Below are 20,831 nucleotides of genomic sequence, written 5' to 3' on the forward strand. Positions count from 1 at the left end.
TTTTCACCCCAATGAGGCTGACCTTTCTTGAAGTTTTCTCAGTTTTTCTTGAGCTGGAGAGTGGTTTCATTCCATCAGACTCTGTTCAGAGGCTTTGTTTCATGTGGTTCCTGACTTTACTCTGCCATCTTGGCTCCATCCCCGTAACCTCCACTTCTTAATTTTTCTAAGCCTGATTCTTCATATATAAGATGAGCTATAATCACTGAAATGCTTCTGGGAGAGGCAACCTGGCATAATGACGAGGGAGATAGTCTTGAAATCAGGAAGCAAGAGGTTCAAATCACTCTTTAATGCATATTATCTAGGTAAATCATTTCATTTCTTAATGCTGTTAAGTCAGAGATGTCAACTTCCTACAAAATTTATGAATGAAGTTGAAAACTAGCTAAAATACAACTAGGAAGTGATTAACAAAATAAAAATACAATAAAACAAAAATGATGTTAATTTATGATTTTCTAAGTAAATATCTGTTCAGGAATCTATTTTTATTTGAGTTCAATACCACTATTTGCTCTAGGGAATCTTATGCTGACTGTTTATTAACTGGGGATGAATTGATCAATTGTTGTGAATCAGAATACTGCCTTTTTTGCCTTTTATCTTTTTCAGAGAGGGCAGTCTGGGGATAGAAGAACTGAGAGTTGACTGAGGTTCTGATGGTGGATTGGAAGAGAGTTCTTGACCTACAAGTTCCTAGTCCTAGCCTTGGAGAGGTAGTGGAATAACTCTTCAGCCTAAGAAATAACAGCTTAATGGTAAGGGGGACCACATAGTCAAATAAATAGAGCTCTTGAATCCTTTCAGATAGAAGAAAGGCAATTTCCCAGATTATGCCAGGCTTGGGTTGTATCTCTAAAAAATTCAAGTTCAAGAGTTGTTGAATCTAGTCTTCTACTGAGGGAAGGAGAGTTTCTGGGTATAGCCATTCTCTTGGAGAGAAGAAAATTGAGTATATGGTCTTAAAGCCAGAGGCTTTGGAGTCCCCAAATTAATTTATAGTCCAATAGGATTTTTTCTGTAAGTTATCTCTAGACCTAGTAAAAACTATACCAAATATCGGTCAGAGATGACCCAATTATTGTCCAGTTTTCTATCTTTTGGTCTCTGAAGGGGCAGTGTAAAGGTCAACATATGTTTGGGACAATGGAAACAATATGAATTTATTTTGTAGAATTATGGAATTATTACTTGTCTAGCTATCACCCATATGTAGTTCCATTCTATCCTGTCCCTGTATTATAACACCTTCTGAGGATATGGACTCTTTCCCTTCCTTTCAGAATCATTGAATTCCATTGGACTCCAAGTGGTAAAATGCAAAGGAAGCCCTGTGTTTTAGTGTGTGTGTGTGAATTGGGAGGTGGGGCAAGGAATAGGAAGAGTGTTCCAGTTCTGTTTTTTCCTGATTTTTGGATTTCTTTTCTTTTCTTTTTTTTTTCTTCAACTATCCCCATTACTTTTTTTTTTTTTTTTTTTGCTAAGGCAATTAGGATTAAGTGACTTGCCCAGGGTCACACAGCTAGGAAGCATTAAGTGTCTGAGATCATATTTGAATTCAGGTCCTCCTAACTTCAGGGCTGGTGCTCTATCCACTGTACCACCTAGCTGCCCCCCTTAATGTTGAATAAATAAGAACTAACCTAGAAGTCTCCTTCTATTATATCCCTCTTTCTTCATCCAAAAGTCCATTTCCATTCCCTGTTCCTAAAGTGGCAGATGGACAGAGGATACATGATTGACCTTCTAAAGATTAGGAGGGTGAGAACTTAGAAGTTCTCAAGAAGCAGAGGTCAATTCTTTTTGCATATGTAACTCCTCATTGACCATACCACCAAAACTAGCTTTGAAAGCTTAGCAACTTTTGCCTTCAATTCAGTTTAGTTCATTTCAGTTTGGTTTAATTCAGTTTAATTCAACATCACTTAATATGTATAAGGCAGAGTGTTCTAGTATAGAACATGTTGTGAAAGATACAAAAATAAATAAAAGGAAATTAAATACATAAACCTAATGACAATAAAAATGTAGTCAAGTCCAAATAAGATGGGTTCAATAATAATAACAGCTAGTATTTACATAGTATTTAAGGTCTATAAAGTGCTTTACAAATATTATCTTATTTAATCCTCACAATTACATTGGGATGTAGGTGCTATTATAATCCCCATTTCACAGAAACAAACAGAGGCTAAATGACTTGTTAAAGGTCACCCAGCTAGTGAATTATCTGAAGTAGGATTGGAACTTGGGGCTTCCTGACTCTAAGTTCACCACTCTATCCACCGAATTATTGCCAGTAGATCAGATAAGAGAGAAATCCCTTACATTTGGACAAGGTATTGGGGAGTAAGATTTAGATCACAATGGATATTCCTTAACATCCTCCTTCCCCAACTTTATTCTACTTTTCGGTGCCCTTCCTCTTAAGGATTGTGGACAGAGAGTACTTTAGAACAGCCAGTTTGACGCAGATCTTAAACAGAATGAGAGCTTCTAGGGATGTTTACCTGTTCTCAGTTTTGTTTTTAAAACCATCTCTTTCCATGGTGGGCTTGAGAGAATGCCTGTGTGGATGGGTAGGGTGATGGAGGAAGGGGGCAGCAGAACTGGAAGAGAAGAATCCAATATTCACTATCTCATGGGATGCACAAGTAGCTATTATTATTCAGCTTGACTTGGGAGCTCATACACTGCAATCATCAGATACTTAGTTCTGAAGAAAGCTTTGTGGGATTCTGGTTGTTCAGTGAGAGGAAGCAATCTTTGTGATTTTTATCCCTGGCCTTGTATTTTTTTTTTGCAGGCAATTATGCAGACATATTTGAATGACTCATCCCTTCAAAGAGGGTGCTGTCTCAGCTCAGCACTCCCCAGCCACTGCCTCCCCCACTGCATCAGAGATTTCACTCAAGCCAGCTGCCCTGAGCTCATGCTGCACCAATCAGCCAGCTAGGAGAAAGCTGGGATAATGCAGAACCTGCTGTGCCTGATGTGCAGTGTGCTCAGCTGATGCATGAGAGAGAGAGAGAGAGGGGGAAACGTTCTCCAGTGTCCTCTCATGGATGATGAGAAAAGGCTGGGGAATCTAGGAGGGAAAGCCTCAGGTTAGGGTTAGGGCTATTTGAACAGGATTTGAGCCAGAAAAGGCAGATGTTTGCTCCCTCTGCCCAATCTGGCAGCTGGGTATGTTTTCCTCTATCTCCTTTTGCTTACAAAAACAGGAATTGAGAACAAGACAGTGATTAAATTCCAAAGAATTCCCCTCTTCATTCACCTTCATAGGCTCCCCTGTTCTTAGAAAGTAATTTTCTAGTTCCACTGTGGTCACCAAGATGCTAAAGATTGAGGCATCTTCCCAAGGACTTCAGAGGGCATGGTCCCATTTGAGTGTCCTCTACAATCTTCCCAAGGGGTTCATACAATCTTTGTTTGAAGGTCTTGCAGGCCCAAAGATTAATAAAACTGTGCATCCCCTTTGACCCAGAAATACCACTAATAGAGCTGTCTCCTAAAGAGATCAAAGAAAAAAAAAGTTTGTGGCAGCTCTTTGTGGTCCAAAGAGTTGGAAACTGAAGGCATGGCCATCAGTTGGGCAATAGCTGAACAACCTAACTTGTAGTATATGATTGTGATGGAATACTATTATGCTGTGAGAAATTATGAAGGGGGTAGTTTCAGAAAAACCTGAGAGATTTGGTGAACTGATACAAAATGAAGTGAGCAGAACCAGGAGAATGTTGTACACAGTAACGGTACTATCATAATGATGATTAACTATGAAAGTTGATACAGTGATCCACAGACTCATGATGAAAAATGATCTGCCTCCAGAGAAAGAATTGATAACCTCTGAATGTGAATCAAAGAATACTTTTCCACTTTATTTTTCTTGCATTTTTGGCAACATGGTTAATATGGAAATATGTTTTGCATATCTTCACATGTATAATTGATGTATTGTTTGACTTCTCAAAGGGTGGGAGAGAGAATTTGGAATTCAAAATTAATAAAAAAAAAGAATGTTAAAAATAAATAAATAATAAACCTTTAAAAATCTTGCAGAGGAAACTCACAGCTCCCAAGTCAGCCCCTGTTCCACTTTGGAAAAGCTCTTATTGTTTAGACATTCTTCCTATTCTACCTAAAGATAACACTCTACTACTTTCTATCCTTTGTTCCTAGGTCAACTCCCTGCTGAAAGATAAATTGAAGAGAACAGCTTGAGATTATGTAGGTGAGGTACTTAATTTTATAAATTAGGAAATTAAAGTTCAAAATGGGGAGATGACTTGAGTCATACATTGACTTATGTTCTCACAGATACTAAGTAATATATATGAGATTTTAACCCAAGTCTTTTTACTTCAAAATTCAGGGATAATTTTCTTATACCATAGATTCTGTGGGAAAGAAATCCTCCAGCAAAGGGACATGTAGCATATGAGTGTTATAGAAATATATCTTCGCTTCCTGACTGTAGTTTCCTTCTTATAGCAAGCACTAATTAGATGCCTTCTACTAATTAGATACTTTAATTAGATATATACTGTATTTGGCCCTCCAAAAGGATTCTATATGAATCTCTGACATGGTGAATTCTATAGGCAATCACTTAAGGCAATCACTTTACAGTGATGAAGCAGGCAGAAATAACTCCCAAATAGATCACCAAATTCTTTATTGCTTAGAATATTTTCCTGCCATCAGCCAAGGTTTCTTTTCCTAAAACTTTGACATTGCTACTGGGAGCATTCTTTTTTTCTCCTTCCTGGGGCTATAATAACAATTCTGCATTCTCTGATCCATATATCTATTTCTAGCGGAGCTTACCAAACTACCATTTGTAATTTCTATCACAATCCAGATCCTAGGCTAAAAATAGCTAGCACTTATGTAGCATTTTACATACATTATCTCATTTAATCCTTACAATAATCGTGTGAGGTAGGTGCTATTATTCTCCCTGTTTTGTGGACAAAGAAACTGAAGATGAGAGATGTTAAATAACTTGTTTGGGGATATTCCATTAGTGTCCAAGGCAGGCTTTGAACTTGTTTTTCTAATTCTATTACCAGCATTTTATCCTCTATGCTATTTAGCTGTCTCATTGCATTTCTAGACTGAAAGGTGCTAAAGAACCTTAAAGAACCTTAGGTCAATCTATCTATCACTGGTTTAGCTGCTGGTCTTACTGTAATCTTGTCATTGTAATTTCTTGGTTTTTCATGGAGGTCTACCATGAATACCTTGACCTAATCACCCCACTCCCCATCTCCTAGATCCCTTGTGACTTAATTTCTGGACCACAGATCATCCAATCATGAACTTAGAAATTGGGGGAACTTAAAGATCATCTGGTCCAACCCTCTCATTTTACAGATGAGAAAACTGAGATCAAGTGATTTGCTGAGGCTTTACACATCAATAAACAGTAGAGCCATAACCTTTTTTGGGACTCCAAGTCATAGCGTTCTTTCTACTCTACCACACTGTTTTATTCTTTAGTAACATGGGAAACAGCATAGTACATTGGAAAGAACATGTGACTTTAGAGTTCTAGAGCCTGAATTTTAATTCTAGCTCTGACACAACTTATGTGACATTAGGCAACTCAATCTATATTTATTAGTCTCAGTTTCTTCATCTATGAAACGACACAATTTGTAGGTCCCTTATATTTCTAAATATATGACCTATGAAATACATGCTTTGTTCTGTTCCTTAGTGACTGAGTTCTTGCCTTTTCCCCATGATTAGACTTTATGCCTTCTCTACCATTTCTCCATAATGGTGGATTTCTTTACTCTATATCCTTTTGATGCTAACCGCCCATACAAGTTAAGCCATTTCCCCCCTCTGCTTTCTTGGTGACAAAGAAGGCAAGTCTGGTTTCTCTAGGTCTTATCCACAAGTCCAGATTGGACGGTTGTCTGGGAAGCTCCCTCAGGATGTCATGTCCTGAGTAATTTATTACATTTTAGTCTTCCACTCACTGAAATTTCTCAGCTCTCTTTCATGGTTATAAGGTGCCCTCCTATCAGTTTGACTGCACTGCTTCTCTCTCTAGAGCCTTTCCTGGTTCATTGTCTTCCAATTTGGCTCCCATTTTTCTCAAAAGTTTCCTTTTTCTTTTTGACCCACCAGGTCATTGCCTAGTGTGAGCATACTTTCCATTTCATTTAAATTCCCCAGCCTTTTTTTCTGTCAAACACTGAAAGGGTCTTTCTAAAGCTCCCATTTCTGTATGATAACTTTATCTAAGGGGTGAGGAAGGGCAGGGAGGCAGAGATTATGATGCAAAGCATTATAGGAATTGAAGTTTGAGGATAAAAAATAATTCCTTCATGTGGATTTTCTGCATATGTGCTTTCTGTTTTATGCTTAGGTTTTTTTTCTTCTTATACTATATCTTCCCTCACTTCTACTCTAATGTCTTCTTCTCTTTTCTCCCTTAGGTTAAGGGCAAGATTGAATTGAGAATAAGTGCTAAAAGAAAAAAATCTACACACAGACACATAGAGAAAAGGACTGGAACTGTGCTTTCACTGGGATGGACAACTCCAGATGAGGGAACCTCTATTACTGCCAGTTGGGAACTTCTCATCTTGTCCTCCTAGAGATTGCCTAAAAGTGTTCACTTGTTCTGTGAGTGTTGAAGTGACTCTCCCAGGCTCACGCAGCCAGTAGATTTCAGAAGTGGAACTATAAATCCAGGTCTTCCTGCCTTCAACAGCAGATTTCCATGCACCATGGGGCCACCATTCAACACATAGTAGATACTTCATAAATGCTTATTGAATTATTAAATTGAGTCTATATCTATATCATCTATCTGTATTTATATCTGTCTTTAATATATCTCTCTAGATACATAATTTAGATTAGGATATTCTAATTTTTTCCCTTTTAATTGATTTTTGTGTTTACTATATGCTTTGTTACTATGTTATAATTAAGCAATTACAATCAGTTCTTGATTATTCAGAGCTGTTTTCTGATTTAGGAATTATTCAGGTATGGCTCTACTTTTTCTTCTTCTTGCCTTTTGGTTTCTCGGTTGTGCTTTTGTATCATTGAGGGCAGAAAGAAAATGAGAAGTTATATATTCACAACTGAATATAATTTGATTGAGGGTATTTCCATTGGAATGGAAATTGAGTTTTACAGGTTTCCTTCTTTCTACTTAATATTTCTCACATGTTCTGTGATCTGTGACATCATCAGAGTACATGTTTCCTCCAGGTATACAGATCTTCATATATGCTGATATGGCCATTCATACCTGCCCATTCTGAGTGACTCTTGTCTGTGTTCTTCCATATGTTAACCACAATGAGGCCATTAAACAAGATGGGAGTTTTTCTCATTTTTTTTTAATACCATAGGATTACAAAAGCCATTCCATATTATCCTTTGTGCTTGATATCTTTTTTTTTTTTTAAATCATTCATTTCTTGCTATGTGCTGTAGACTGCTCATACCCTCAACACTCTCACAATTCTATCAACAATCTCCTCCTTATATGTATGGGGTCCAATACAGATGCTTTTTTATCCTCTTTAATGTGATTTCTACTTTCTTTATAAGCACATTTGGGACTGTCATATTATATAGTGTAAGTGTGATAACTTTATTGTTCTTGATGTGAAAACAGATTGTTATAAAAATCTTTGAAGATCTTTCCTATTTTTCTCCTGTATCCTTCCTTCCATTTTCTTCCTTAAATGCCCTTGAGATGATTAAACTTAGAATTAAAAAATTGTTTTTCCAATTTATTTTTTCAAATACATGTAAAGATGCTTTTCAACATTTGTTTTTGTAAGACTTTTATGTTCCAAATTTTTCTCTCTTTCTTGTCTCTCCCAAAGACAGCAATTAATCTGATAATAGGTTAAAGATGAGCAGTTCTTTTAAAAATATTTCCTTTGGGGTAGCTAGATGGTTCAGTGGATAGAGTGCTAACCCAGAAATCAGGAGGATCTAAATTCAAATTTGGCCTCAGATACTTGATACTTCTTAATACTTCCTAGTTTTTTGACCCTGGGCAAATCACTTGACCCCAATTGCCCTATCTATCTATCTATCTATATTTATGTATATATATATATATATATATATATATATGTGTGTGTGTGTGTGTGTGTGTATATGTATGTATACATATACATACATATATATTTCCATATTTGTTACATTGTTTAAAAAACAGGGAAAAACACTAAAAATAAAAAAAAAACCAAATAGACAAACAAAATACTATGCTTTGATCCATCTTCAGTCTCCATAGTTCTCTCTCTGGATGTGGATGGCATTTTCCATACCAAGTCCATTTGAATTACCTTGAATAACAGTATTGTTGAGAAGAGCCAAGTCCATCACAGTTGATCATCACATAATCTTCTTGTTACTGTGTACAATGTTCTCTTGGTTCTGCTTGATTCAATCAGCATCGGTTTTATATATATACATATATATATATATGTATAGTTAAGGTTCTTGACAAGCTCTTATCAATTTAGTTTTACTTTCTACTGCTTCTCTCTGCTTTATGAAGAAATAATGTTCATAATCTTCTGTTTTTCCTTCTTCATAGGATTTTCTAGTTGAATTTGCTTTTTAAATTAGTGTTGTCTTAGGCTACCATATTTTTCTTCTTAGCAAGTAAATGAAGTGTTTGCTGCCTAAGACATTTTTAACAGGCACTTAATGACTTAATAAATGTTTATTGATTAATTTTAGGTTCTTTTGATCTTATTTTGGCAACCTCAGTTTTCCAAATAATATGATTGTACCTGATATACCTTATTTTCATCAGATAATTTAAGCAGATCATATTTGTCTTAATTGCATGTCTTTTTCTCATTTGTATTCTTTCTTCTAGTTTTATACAAATTTTTATCTTTACTTCAACAAGTATGTGGTCTTACTATACAGAGACAACTGATTGAGAACTTACATAGTTGTTTCTTGTCTGTTAAAATGAAGTCAATTTAATTCCTTTTGGTGATGTTTTTTGGTGATTTTCATGTCTCAGTGCATTCCGATTACTTTCTTCAAAGAAACATTAATGATGTATGGGCATGGGACGTCTATATAATCTACAAGTCTTTGTCCTCTCTTATTCCTTATTCATGACCCATATTTCCAACAATTTCTCTGTCCTCCTCAACTCTTCCCATCTTTACATGGAAGTCATCAAGTGTGAAAGTATATGCTGATTTAATTTGGAGGGTCTTATCAAATTCTTGGTAGAATTGCTCTACTTTTCTTTATCTTCTGCAACCAGTGTTGGTGCATAATGTTGATGTAATTATCTTCTTGGTGGTCTTTTTGCATATACTAATAACGAACTCTGAAACACAAGATGACTAAATGTTCCATAAAACAAAATTTGTCTTTCTATTTGGGGTCAGAATAAAACTAATTCTTCCAATTCCTTTATTCTTCTCTTTAAAGAGAACCTCTGAGCCATTCTTTTATTTAATTGAAACTTCTTCCTGGTTTTGTAAGTAGCAAGATTAATATGATTCAGTTCCCCTAACAGTGGGAACAGTTAGGAACAGTGGTCCTTAAACTTTTGTTCTCAATATCTTTATCCTATTAAAAATGATTGAAGAGCTGTCCAAAGAGTTTTTGTTTATGTGGTTTATAGTTGTAGATATTGATCACATTAAAAATAAAAACTAATTATGAATTTGTAGACTCTCTGAAAGGATTTCAGAGATTCCCAGGATGCTCTGGACCAGACTTTGAGAACCACTGCCATAGAATGTCTATTCATTGGGTCATTAGATAATGGCCTTTCATTTAGAGGGCCACCATGGTACAGTGAATAGAGTGAATCATGAATACTCATCTTCCCAAGTTCAAACCTGTCCTCAGACACTTACTATGTGATCCTAAGTAAATCACTTCACCATGTTTGCCTCCATTTCCTCATCTGTAAAGTGAGATGGAGAAGGAAATGGGAAACCACTCCAATGTCTTTGTCAAGAAAACTCCAAATGGGGTCATGAAGAATTGGAGAAGACATCACTGAGTTGACTGATCACCAACAACAAAATGTGCCAGATCCTGTGTCAGGGGATAGGAATATAAAAAACAAGAAACTCTTCACACTTATGTGACCTTGGGCAAATGATATGAACTTTCCCAGACCTCAGTTTTGGTATCTGTAAAATTAAGGAATTAGATCAGATGGGGTATGATCCTGTAGTAGAGTAGAAAGAGTACTTGATCTCAGTGCAAGATCCCAGATCTTCCATAAAGTCCCCGTGGGACTTTGGCTTTGGAGTTAGTGAACTTGAGTTCAAATCCTGCTTCTGACTCTATTCTTTGCGTGACCTTGGGCAAGCTGTGCAACCTCCCCAGATCTCAGTTTCCTCATCTGTAGAGTGAAGGAGTTAAGTTAGATATCCTCTGAAGTCTAGTCCAGTTCTAAATTTATGATCCTGTGATCTGTTGACCTTCGGTGTCCTCGTCAGCAAAAGGAAGGGTTGGACTAGGTATCTCTAAGGACTCTTTTATCAGATAATGCTATGGTTATGTTAAATTAACTTATTAGTAAGATCATAACTTTATAGTTGAAAAGGAACTTAATGGTCATTTAATCCAATCCCTTTATTTTATATAAGAAATGGACTCAATTAAATCTTTGTAAATCACTGTGATTTTTATAGCACCATACCAGAATTCCTCATGGGTAACAAATATTTCATCCTTCTGAACCTGTTAGAAAATTAACCAAGTGTATTATAGCAAATTCTTCATTTATTTGAATAGAAACACTGGTTTAATGAAATGAAAGGGTCTGTGGCAATCCCTGGTTAGTTACAAGTCTGCTTGACACCCAGGTGAAGATTCCAGCTATGTCTCTGTCATTTCCTTCCTAGTGAAAATGTGCTTTGGACATGATTTTCTAGTTGAATTTTCTGTGAAACAATCTCATCAGTTTACTATGAATTCCCTGTCTCTTTTCCAAGTGGCAGGTGTCAATGAAGCTCTTGGGATTTTCTTCTCTGGCTGGTCTCCCACCAGTCTCCTTAGCCTTCATCTGGAAAGCCACTAGGAACCAACCTAGGTTTCCATCTCAAAGTGCTCTTGGGGAGAATGTTTCTCTTTTTCTCTCACCAAATATCCTCTCTTCCTACCCTGTGTTGAGTGTGTATTTGTTTTTTCCTAGGGCAGACAGGATGGATTCTACATTAAACATATAATCATCTGCAAGTTTCTTACCAACTCTTGCAGTGTTTTCTATCAGTTTCCAAATTAATGTAAAAGATATTCTTTGGATCTCTTTTTAGTCTGGCTTTTCAGTTAAAAAAATAAACATTAGGGATCAACATTGAAAAATTATCCATGCATATGTTTTGAAAATAAAAAGCTTAGGACATCTAGATGGCACAGTAGATAGAAGACCAGCTCCGAAGTCAGGAGGACCTGAGTTCAAACCTGACCTCAGACACTTAACACTTCCTAGCAGTGTGTCTCTAAGCAAGTCACTTAAATCCAATTGCCTCAGCAAAAATAAAATAAAATAAAAAGCTTTAAAAAAAACCATGGCTTGTTTGATTTTGAAAATCAGTTTGTTCTGTATCTGGTGGCCATGTTGGAGAAGCTTCCATGGCTTGGAAGCCAGGGTTTATTTCTGGCTTTCATCAGTGCTTTCTTCTTGGCTCTGCAGTAAATTTATACAGTAAAAAAATTAACCAGAAACTGAAAATCTTTTCAAGGAACTGATAAAAATCCACAAGCATTGAGTGCCAGTTCAACTCTGGTATTGATTAGCTTACTTCAATTTATGTTTGTTCAATTTAGTTACATTGGCTCTTATTAGCACAACACTAGGAGCCAGTCTGTGGGATGACACTAACTGCAGATAAATAAATAGCCCAGTACAATGGTGGGGATGGCAAGTGAGCAGTGATGGAGGTGCTGAAATCAATGCACACTCGAGATTGCCCATAAAAGAGAAAAGCACTCCCTATTACCCTTCTCAGGGGTGTGACTCTATTAACAAGCATTAAGGCATCTACCCCTCACTGTTTGGCCTTAGCTTACTCAGTAGGACTCTTTTCTAAGGAGCCCAATTAAGTTCAGTATTTTTCCTCAAACAGACCAGTGAATAAGGAAAGCAAGGAAGAAGCCAGAGCCAATTTCATAATGTGTTTCTCATTTAATTTGATGATCTGGGTGAGACAGCAAGTTTATTTTGCACAAGGTTGGAATTTCTTCTTGGTTTTTTGGCGGGATTTTTTCAGCCTCCTTTACTAAATATTCATCCAGGTCATGTTGGCTAATGGTGGGTATCCCCACCAGAAGAACTAATGAGTTTTATGCTGAATCCCCCTCTTTTCTCTTTTCTTTTTGCAGCAGCAATTGGGGTTAAATGACTTGCCCAGGGTCACACAGCTGGGAAGTGGTAAGTGTCTGAGGCCAGATTTGAACTCAGGTCCTCCTGACTTCAGTGCTCTATCCACTGTGCCCCCTAGCTTCCCCTCTTTTCTCTTTCTATCCTATTTCACATTATGATCTCATTCGTCTCTATGGATTCAACAATGATCATTTCTCTACTGATGATTCTAAAATCCACTCATTAAGCCCTAATCTCTCTGACTGACCTCTATCTCTAATTGCCTATTGTTCATCTCAAAGTAGGAGTCTCATAGTCCAATCAATTAAAAACCATTCTCCTTCCCCCCCTCCCCCCCAGCACTTATTATGTGCCAGTTACTGTGCTAAGCACTGGGAATAAACTCAACATGTCTAAAGCTGACCTCATTAACTTTTCCCCTAAACCCTCCCTCTTACTGCTGAGGGGCACAACCATTTCCCCAGTCACCCCAGGCTCAAAGTCTAAGTATTATTCTTGACTTTTCTCTCCCTCTCACCCTCCATATCCAATTTATTGTCAAGACCTTTCAATTTTACCTTTGTAATATTTCTTGTAAGTGCCTTTTCCCCTGCTCTGACAAAGCCAGCACCCTTGTACAGGCCCCCATCACCTTGTATCTCAATTATTGAAGCCGGCTTTTTGGTGCACTCCCTCCTCAACTTTCTCTGTACTTCAGTCCATCCTCCACTTGGCTATCAAAGCAATCTTTCTTAATTTCAGGTTTGACCATTTATCTCTTTATTCAAGAGTTTAGAGACTGCTTATCACTTCCAGGAAAAAATATATAACCTTGTTTGATGAGTAAAGTCCCTTATAACTTGTCCCCTTCTTGCTTTTCTAATCTTATTTCTTACTTTGAAATGCCCTCCCCAACTACATATGCTATGATCCATTGCTGTTCCTCACACAAAACACTCCATCTCCAGACTGAGCATATTCATCAGTAGTTCCCTGTGCTTAAATGCCTTTCCTCCTTATCTTTGCCATCTGGCTTCCTTCAAATCCTAGTTAAAAATCTCATCTACAAGAAACCTTTCCTGATTTCTCTCAATGGTAGCACCTTTTCAGTGATGGTGATATGTATCTTGCTACATTCAATTCATTACACATTTATTAAGTGCCTACTATATACAACATTGTACTAAGTGCTGGGGATACAAGCATCTAAAAGAATCTTTCCTGCCCTCAAAGAATTTGTAATCTAGTGGGAAGAAATGATACACAAAAGAAACTGGAAAGTGGAGGGGAAGGACACCAAGGAATACTTGGGAGTGTTGGGTATCTTGTTCCAGGGAATAGGAATCAAGCAGAACTGCAGATGGAAAGTAGAAAGAGAGCTTGAAAATTCAGGTCCTTTTTCTCCAAAGAAAAGCTTTGGGAGGAGTTTGGTGCTCCATTCTCTAGCCTTCAAAGTGAGTAGGGGGTGCAAAAGAGACTGACTAAAGTGGGAAAAGATAGAGGCATCTTGTTCCATATAGTCAAAGCAAGTAGAACTGCAGGTAGTGGAGAATGAGCTGGAAAGTCCAGGTACCATCTTCTGTAAAAGTCTTTTCCATTAGGCTATGAGTTCCTTGAGAACAGGAACTGCTTTTTACCTTTCTTTTATCCTCAGCACTTTAACACATTGTTTGGCACATAGTAGGTACTTATTCTTATTAACCACCTCAATGTAGAATAATGTAATCAGAATCAGGAGAACAGTGACTTAGGGGAAAACAACCTTGAAATACAGCAGAATTGTGATCAAGGCATTGCTCAATTGTGATTTCAGAATTTCTCTTTTTCTGAGTTAAACAGCATAATGAGATTTCCAGTGATTGCTGTATCTTGTTAGGGGCATCTTGTTTCACGGAGTTCAAAACAAGCAGAATTGTAGGTAGTGGGGAATGAGCTGTCACCTAGATTCTTTGCACCACCCTCAACTTCTTACTCTTACTTATCCCCCTCATTCACTGTTTCCAAGTCTTGTCATTTCTGTCTCTTCAATATCTCTTGCATCATTTCTTTCTCTCCACTCTCACAGTCACTGCTGTAGTTCAGATCCTTATTGCCTCTTGCATGGACTGTCCCACTGACTTTCTCATTGCCGTGCCTCCAGTCTCTTTCCTCTCCAGTCCATCCATGAGAAGATACAACTGCAGAAGTGATTTTCCTAAAGTGTTCATGTCATTACTAGCCATAGCTAGTTGTCTTGACTACTGTTCTCAAATGGCTCTGGAGGACAGAATGAAGCTGATGACTTTGCCAGCTCTCCTCACTTAAATCCAATTCACTGCAAGTTGATGTCACCCTCATAATGTTATTAGTACTCTTTGAGAATGAAGGGAGAACAACAACGTCACTCCCCTTCTCAGGAAACTTCAATAGCTGTCACTTCTAGAATCAAACATTAAAATCTCTGACATTTAAATCTCTTTACAACCTGGCCCTACCTATCTTTCCCTGTTTCATTACACCTTATTCCTCTCCATGCACAAAGCAGTCTAATCTGACTGGTCTTAATGTTCATTATACCTGACACCATCTTGTACCTCTGTTCCTTTTCATGGCTAAAATACACTTCTTCCTTATGTCCATCTCTGAGAAACTTTAGTTTCTTTCAAGCCCCAAACAACTTAAATGCTACCTTCTACCTGAAATGTTTCCTGATCTCCTCACCCATACCTCCCAGCTTCTTGTGCCTTATTACACAAATCAATTAGTATATTTATTTTTCCCCAATTGATAAATAGCCAAAGTATATGAAAAGAAGTTTTCAGATGATGAAATTAAAGTCATTTATAGTCATATTCAAAAATGCTCTAAATCACTATTGATGAGAGAAGTACAACTTAAAACAATTCTGAGGTACCACCTCATACCTCTCAAGATTGGCTAGGATGACAGGAAAAGATAATGATAAAAGTTGGAAGGGATATGGGAAGACTGGGACACTAATGCATTGTTGGTGCACTTGTGAAATGATCCAATCATTCTGGAGAGTAATTTGGAATTATGCCCAAAGAGCATTAAAATTGTGCATACCCTTTGATCCAGAAGTGCCATTACTGAATCTGTATCCCAAGGAAATCATAAAGGAGGGAAAAGGACCCACATGTACAAAAATGTTTGTAATGATGGCAAAGAATTGGAAAATTAGTGGATGCCCATTAATTGGGGAATGGATGAATAAGTTATGGTATATGAAATAATGGAATATTATTGTTCTATAAAAATGATGAATAGGCTGATTTTAGAAAGATCTGGGAAGATTTACACAAACTGATGCTGAGTGAAATAAGCAGAACCAGGAATACATAGTAACAGCAAGATTGTGTGATAATCAACCATGAAAGACTTGGCTCTTCTAAGTGGTTAAGTGATCCAAGGCAATCTTAATAAACTTTGGATTGAAAATGCCATTTGCATCCAGAGAGAGAACTATGGAGACTGAATGTAATCAACAAATGCTATGTTAGCTTTTTTTTCTTTTTCTTCTTTTTTTCCCTCTCTCATGGTTTTTCTATTTTGTCCTGATTTTTTTCTCCCAACATGATTTATAAAGAAATGTATATTAAAAATAAATGTAAATGTATAATCAGAAAAAAATTAAAAATTAGTATTTATGTTACCTTTAATCTTCAGAAACTGTTGCTGGGCCTACAGGAGTTAGGATTACCAGACTACTTCCCTTTTTCACTAATGGTCCCTATTCTCTAGGTCCAGGATCATAATTATCATGGGGTAAGTTCTTGGAGAGCCTGGTTTCTAGTAAGAAAGGTTGGGTTCCCTTTTTTTCCCACTCTCTGACTCATTAAATTCCTATTCTGGTGCCTGGGGGGAAAAAGTATTTAAGCTGACGGTTAGATTGATATCTTAGGTTTTCCTAAAAAGGACAGGAAATGGAAATGTACTCAATATACAATATGAATTAGGTATGGAACATGTATTTTATTTCTATCCACAAAAGAAATGGTAATTAGAATAGACTCACAGCTCACCTTAGTGAAAGAATTTAAAACAGGATTCAGTAATTTAACTTATAACTACGCTTACAGTCTATTGGGAATGTAATACTTAAACTTCATCAGACCACGAAGCATTTTGTGAGATTGCTGATCAGACATTGTCGGTTTTACCTCAACTCTGCCCTGTCCAAACAACTGTCACATGACAGCTGATGAACAGCCAAAACTGAAGGAATACTCATGTTGGTGGCCATGTTCTTGGATATAAGTGTTTGTTTGTTTTGTTTTTGTTTTTGTCTTTTTGCTGCCATATTCACTCAGCTTCAAATGAGGAATCCTCTGTCCTTTGTGCTATGGCGTTTGGCTCCTGCTCTTTCACTGCCATTTTCAATTGCTCCTCTCATTGGACCCAGGACCTCAGGACTGCTTGAACTGAAAAAGGTGCCTCCAAGCCTGAGCATGTCCATCTTGGGATAAATATTTGTTCATGTGAGTTCTAGAAAGAACAAATATAAAAGTGAACAAGACAAATGTGTGATAGCTGAGTGCTTTTGTAATAACTACTCTTTGGGAGAGGTCACCCTGGTGCTAGTTAGAGAAGGGTCAGCTCTTTACCTTCCCTTATTGGAACCCATGTAACTGGGTTACATGATGTCACTTGGAAGGTTGAATAAAGGGAATAATACCATGTAGGAACTCTCCCTTCTTTTAACTGATTAAGCACCTTGTTCCCCTGCCACCATCTTGGGGTAGGAGAAAGAAAAAGTGCTAGGTCATCTTAAGACTGGAAACAGGTCTCAAATATTCCTTGTTATCAGACAAAACCAGGAAAAACAACCTTGAACATGATCTGTGGGATGGCCCTGGATACCCTTTTGTATACTTGTAATATGTATATTTTGAATCTCCCAGTTGGAATATAGGATGCTCAAAAGGAGAGATGGTTTCCCTTTCGTCTTTGTATTCCCAGGGTCTAGCATAATATCTGAACAATAGTAGATGATTAATCCAGATTGATTGATTGATTGATTGAAAAAGCCTTCCCCCCCCCGGGAAATATATTTAACAAATAAGTATATGCATAATTATTTGAGGAGGGAGAGAGCAATTCAAAGAATTTTGAAATAGTCTTTCTAGGAGACATATTATAAACTTAGCCTTGAAGGATGCCTGGGATTCCAAGAGGAGAAGTGGAAGATGGAGTGGAGGATTTATGTTCCTAGGGCATAGTCTGTGTAAACACATGGAGTAACAAAAGGAATACTGGGTTTTAGAAACATCAAACAGATTGGGTTGATCAGAGTGAAGAGTGTGAAAAATGCATTCTGGGATATAAGACTGGAAGGGGAAGTTGGAGTCAGATTGTGAAGCGTTTTAAATGCCAAGCCAAGGAATATGGATTTTATCCTGCATGCATAGGGACCTACTGAAGTTTCTTGAGCCAGGGAGTATCAGAATATGCTTTCGGAAGACTATGGTAGCTGTGTTAATGATGAATTGAGAAGTAGAGAGGCTGGAAGCCAACCACAAGGCTTTGAAGTTGGCTCAGCAAGATATGATGAGAGCCTGGACTAGGTGGTGACTGTGTGAGTGGATCGAAGGGAACGGATAGGAGACATGTTTTAGATGTAGAATGAAGAAATCTTAGCAACTGATAGTTTATGGAGGGTAAGGGAAGTTGACATAACCAGGTAGAATGGCGGATAACTAGAAGGATAATGATGCTCTTGAGAGAAATTTAGAAGTTCTGGACCTAGAGGAGGAATAGAATGTAGTCTGTTTTGATTGGGATTTTTAACAGCTAGTATTTAGATAACACTTTAAGGTTTGTAAAGTGCTGCTTTATTATCTCATTTAAACCCTCACAGGTGGCAATCTCACAGTGAGGTTACCATCACAGTAACCCTGGAAGGTTTTTTAAATAGATTTTTACAGGTGAGAAAATGGAGGTAAACAAAGATTAAGTGATTTTCTTAGGGCCATTCTGGTCATAAGTATCTCAGGCTGAATTTGAACTCAAATTTTTCTGCCTCCCAGTCTATCCTACAGAGGCTAATTCATGTATGATCATTCAGCAAAGGAGACTAAGAAATAGACAGATAGGAAGAAAATCCATAAATAGCATGAAAACCCAGGGAGAAGAGAATTTCTAATGTAGGCAAAAGTGTCAAATGCTACAAAAGGCCATTGGATTTGTCAATGAAGATATCATTATTAGCTTTTAGATTCTTAGTTAAACCTCTTTTTCTCAACAGAAGATTTTTAGTCTGGGCACCAATTTGTTTAGAAATTTTCCAGTTAGATGAGTAGGTTGGAAAGATGGCACAGAGACAAAGCTAAACACAGGGGATAAAATCATTGGCTCTCCAATCAGAACAGCCTTATTCTTGTCTTTTCATATATAGAAATGACCATCCAAAATCTGAAGGCCCTGAAAAGAAATAAGGAAGGGAGAAAAGGAAGAGGAGAAAGGAAAGAGAAGAATGAGAAAAAAGAAGAGATAAAGAACAGGAAAGAGAGAGAGAAATAAGAGAGAGGATAAGAAGATGATTTCTTCTCTCAACTGGCATTTATTAGTTTTCCATCATGTTCCAGGTACTGTGCTAGGTAGTAGGGATACAAATACAAAGAATGAAACAAATCCCTGTTTTCATTCTAACATGAGGGGAAACGAAAAGCACCCATGAAAAGGTATGGAGGGCAAATCTAAAGAGAATAAATAAAAATAAGAAAGAAGTGAGAGAGAAATACAAGGGGTGAAAGAAAAATTACTTTTAGACCCGAGATACAGTGAAAATGGCATTATTAGCCAAGTTATATCCCCTTTGTGCAGTTACAAAGATTGGAGAATTCCATTTTTAAAAAATCTCCTGGATGACCTAAGTGCACTTGGTACCATGCAAGATGCATTTGCTCCTGCTATATAGCTCATACTGACAGCATCACTAGAGAGGTCACTGACACTGAGTTTGGATTCCTTTTTTTCTTTTGAGTAAAAGAATCATTGCATTTTCCTCAGTCACCTCTGTGAAATCATAGAACTATAGCATTTGAGAGCTGGAAGGATCTAAGATATCATCTAGCCCAGCCTCTCCATTTCATAGATGAGAAAATGGAAGCTTATGTAGCCAGCACAGACTTATTACTATTATTTAACATTCATTCTGCACTCCAGCTTTGGATATATTTCTTTTGTGCAGGAATAAGAACGCCCTAGCCCTTTGCAAAAATCAGGCTGGATGGCTTTGGAAACATTAGTAAGTATCCCATCTAACTAAACACATTGTAGTCTCACCTACCATATGGCACAGCATATGCTTAAAAGACATGGTCTTCAAACTAAGTTGACAGTAAAAATTCTGGTGGAGCCCACTGTAGGTCTCCAGCCCTATAATAGTGTAGTTCTGTTAGCCTTTACTTAGCATCCTGAATGACTTTGGTCGGCATAAAAATTGTTCATTTTTGAAAAGGACCCAAAGAAGCCTGAAAAATTTAACGAATCTGCCCCTGAAAATAATTTTCAAATTTTGCACCAGTAGAAATAACCCCAAGGTGCTCATAGAACCCAAGGTACCATGTATAAGAATAAGAATGATCATGTTTATTTCCTCACTGGCATTAACAGGGTGAGTGAGACCTTATTTGTGTTTGACTGACTACAAGACTCGCGTCTTGTAGGTGATATGCAGCAAAATAAAATACCAAGAACCAACAGGACTTAATTGTCTCCCCCGAATTATTTTGACAGCTTCATTAATCTTTCTTTATCTCAGTTTCCTCAGATATAAAAATGAGAATGTTGAAACTTGATGGCCTCTAAGATCCTCTTTAATCCTATAAATCTGTTTTTCTAGTTGTATTCTTGTCTTTCAGACTCTCCCTCCAGTTTCCACCCACAAAAAAATCCATTTTACTCATAACTGGAAAAACAAAAATTCAGTCATTCTTTCTGGGCAAGACACTTCAGTGGTTCCCTGTTGTCTTTAGGATAAAATGCAGAATCCTCAGTTTTGTATTAAAACCACTTCTTAGGTATCTTGTAAGTTTTCGGTGATCAAAATTTATATTCCTTTGGGCAGAGCACCTACAGTGCTTATCAATAGCTGAGAAGGCCACCCCAGGGGAGGTGATGTGGTAGAATAGTTCTTACATTGAGAACAGTGAAGGCAAATCTTGTATTTTAGCATTATCATCTTGAATTCATCTTCTCTAGCAGAATTGGGAAGATATCTGAGGGAGAGACAAAAGGTGCCATGTGTCAAGAAGGTCAAACTACCTAGACAACCATGTCTTCTCAAGTCTTATTGAAGAAAATCTAGGACTTTGAGCCCAAAGAGACCTGGGAGTGGCAGTATTCCCCAAACTATTGTAGCATAACTTCAGCATAGCCCAGGCATAGAGGCAGCCTGTGGCCAGACCACTAAGTGCTTCAAATGGAAAAGTCAGTGCAAAAACTAATGGAGGAAAACAACTCCTTAAAAGTT

At 37.4% G+C, this 20,831-nt stretch overlaps 1 long non-coding RNA gene across 1 annotated transcript; it reads left to right on the top strand.

Moving 5' to 3' along the window:
- The first annotated feature begins 546 nt into the window (after nucleotides 1-546).
- LOC116420003 lies at nucleotides 547-6,803 on the top strand. Its single transcript, XR_004230333.1, has 3 exons — nucleotides 547-761; nucleotides 4,189-4,240; nucleotides 6,462-6,803. It is a non-coding gene; the product is annotated as an uncharacterized LOC116420003 (long non-coding RNA).
- Nucleotides 6,804-20,831: the final 14,028 nt, after the last annotated feature.

This window comes from Sarcophilus harrisii, chromosome 6 (assembly GCF_902635505.1).
Source record: "Sarcophilus harrisii chromosome 6, mSarHar1.11, whole genome shotgun sequence".
In the NCBI taxonomy this organism is placed as follows: domain Eukaryota; kingdom Metazoa; phylum Chordata; class Mammalia; order Dasyuromorphia; family Dasyuridae; genus Sarcophilus; species Sarcophilus harrisii.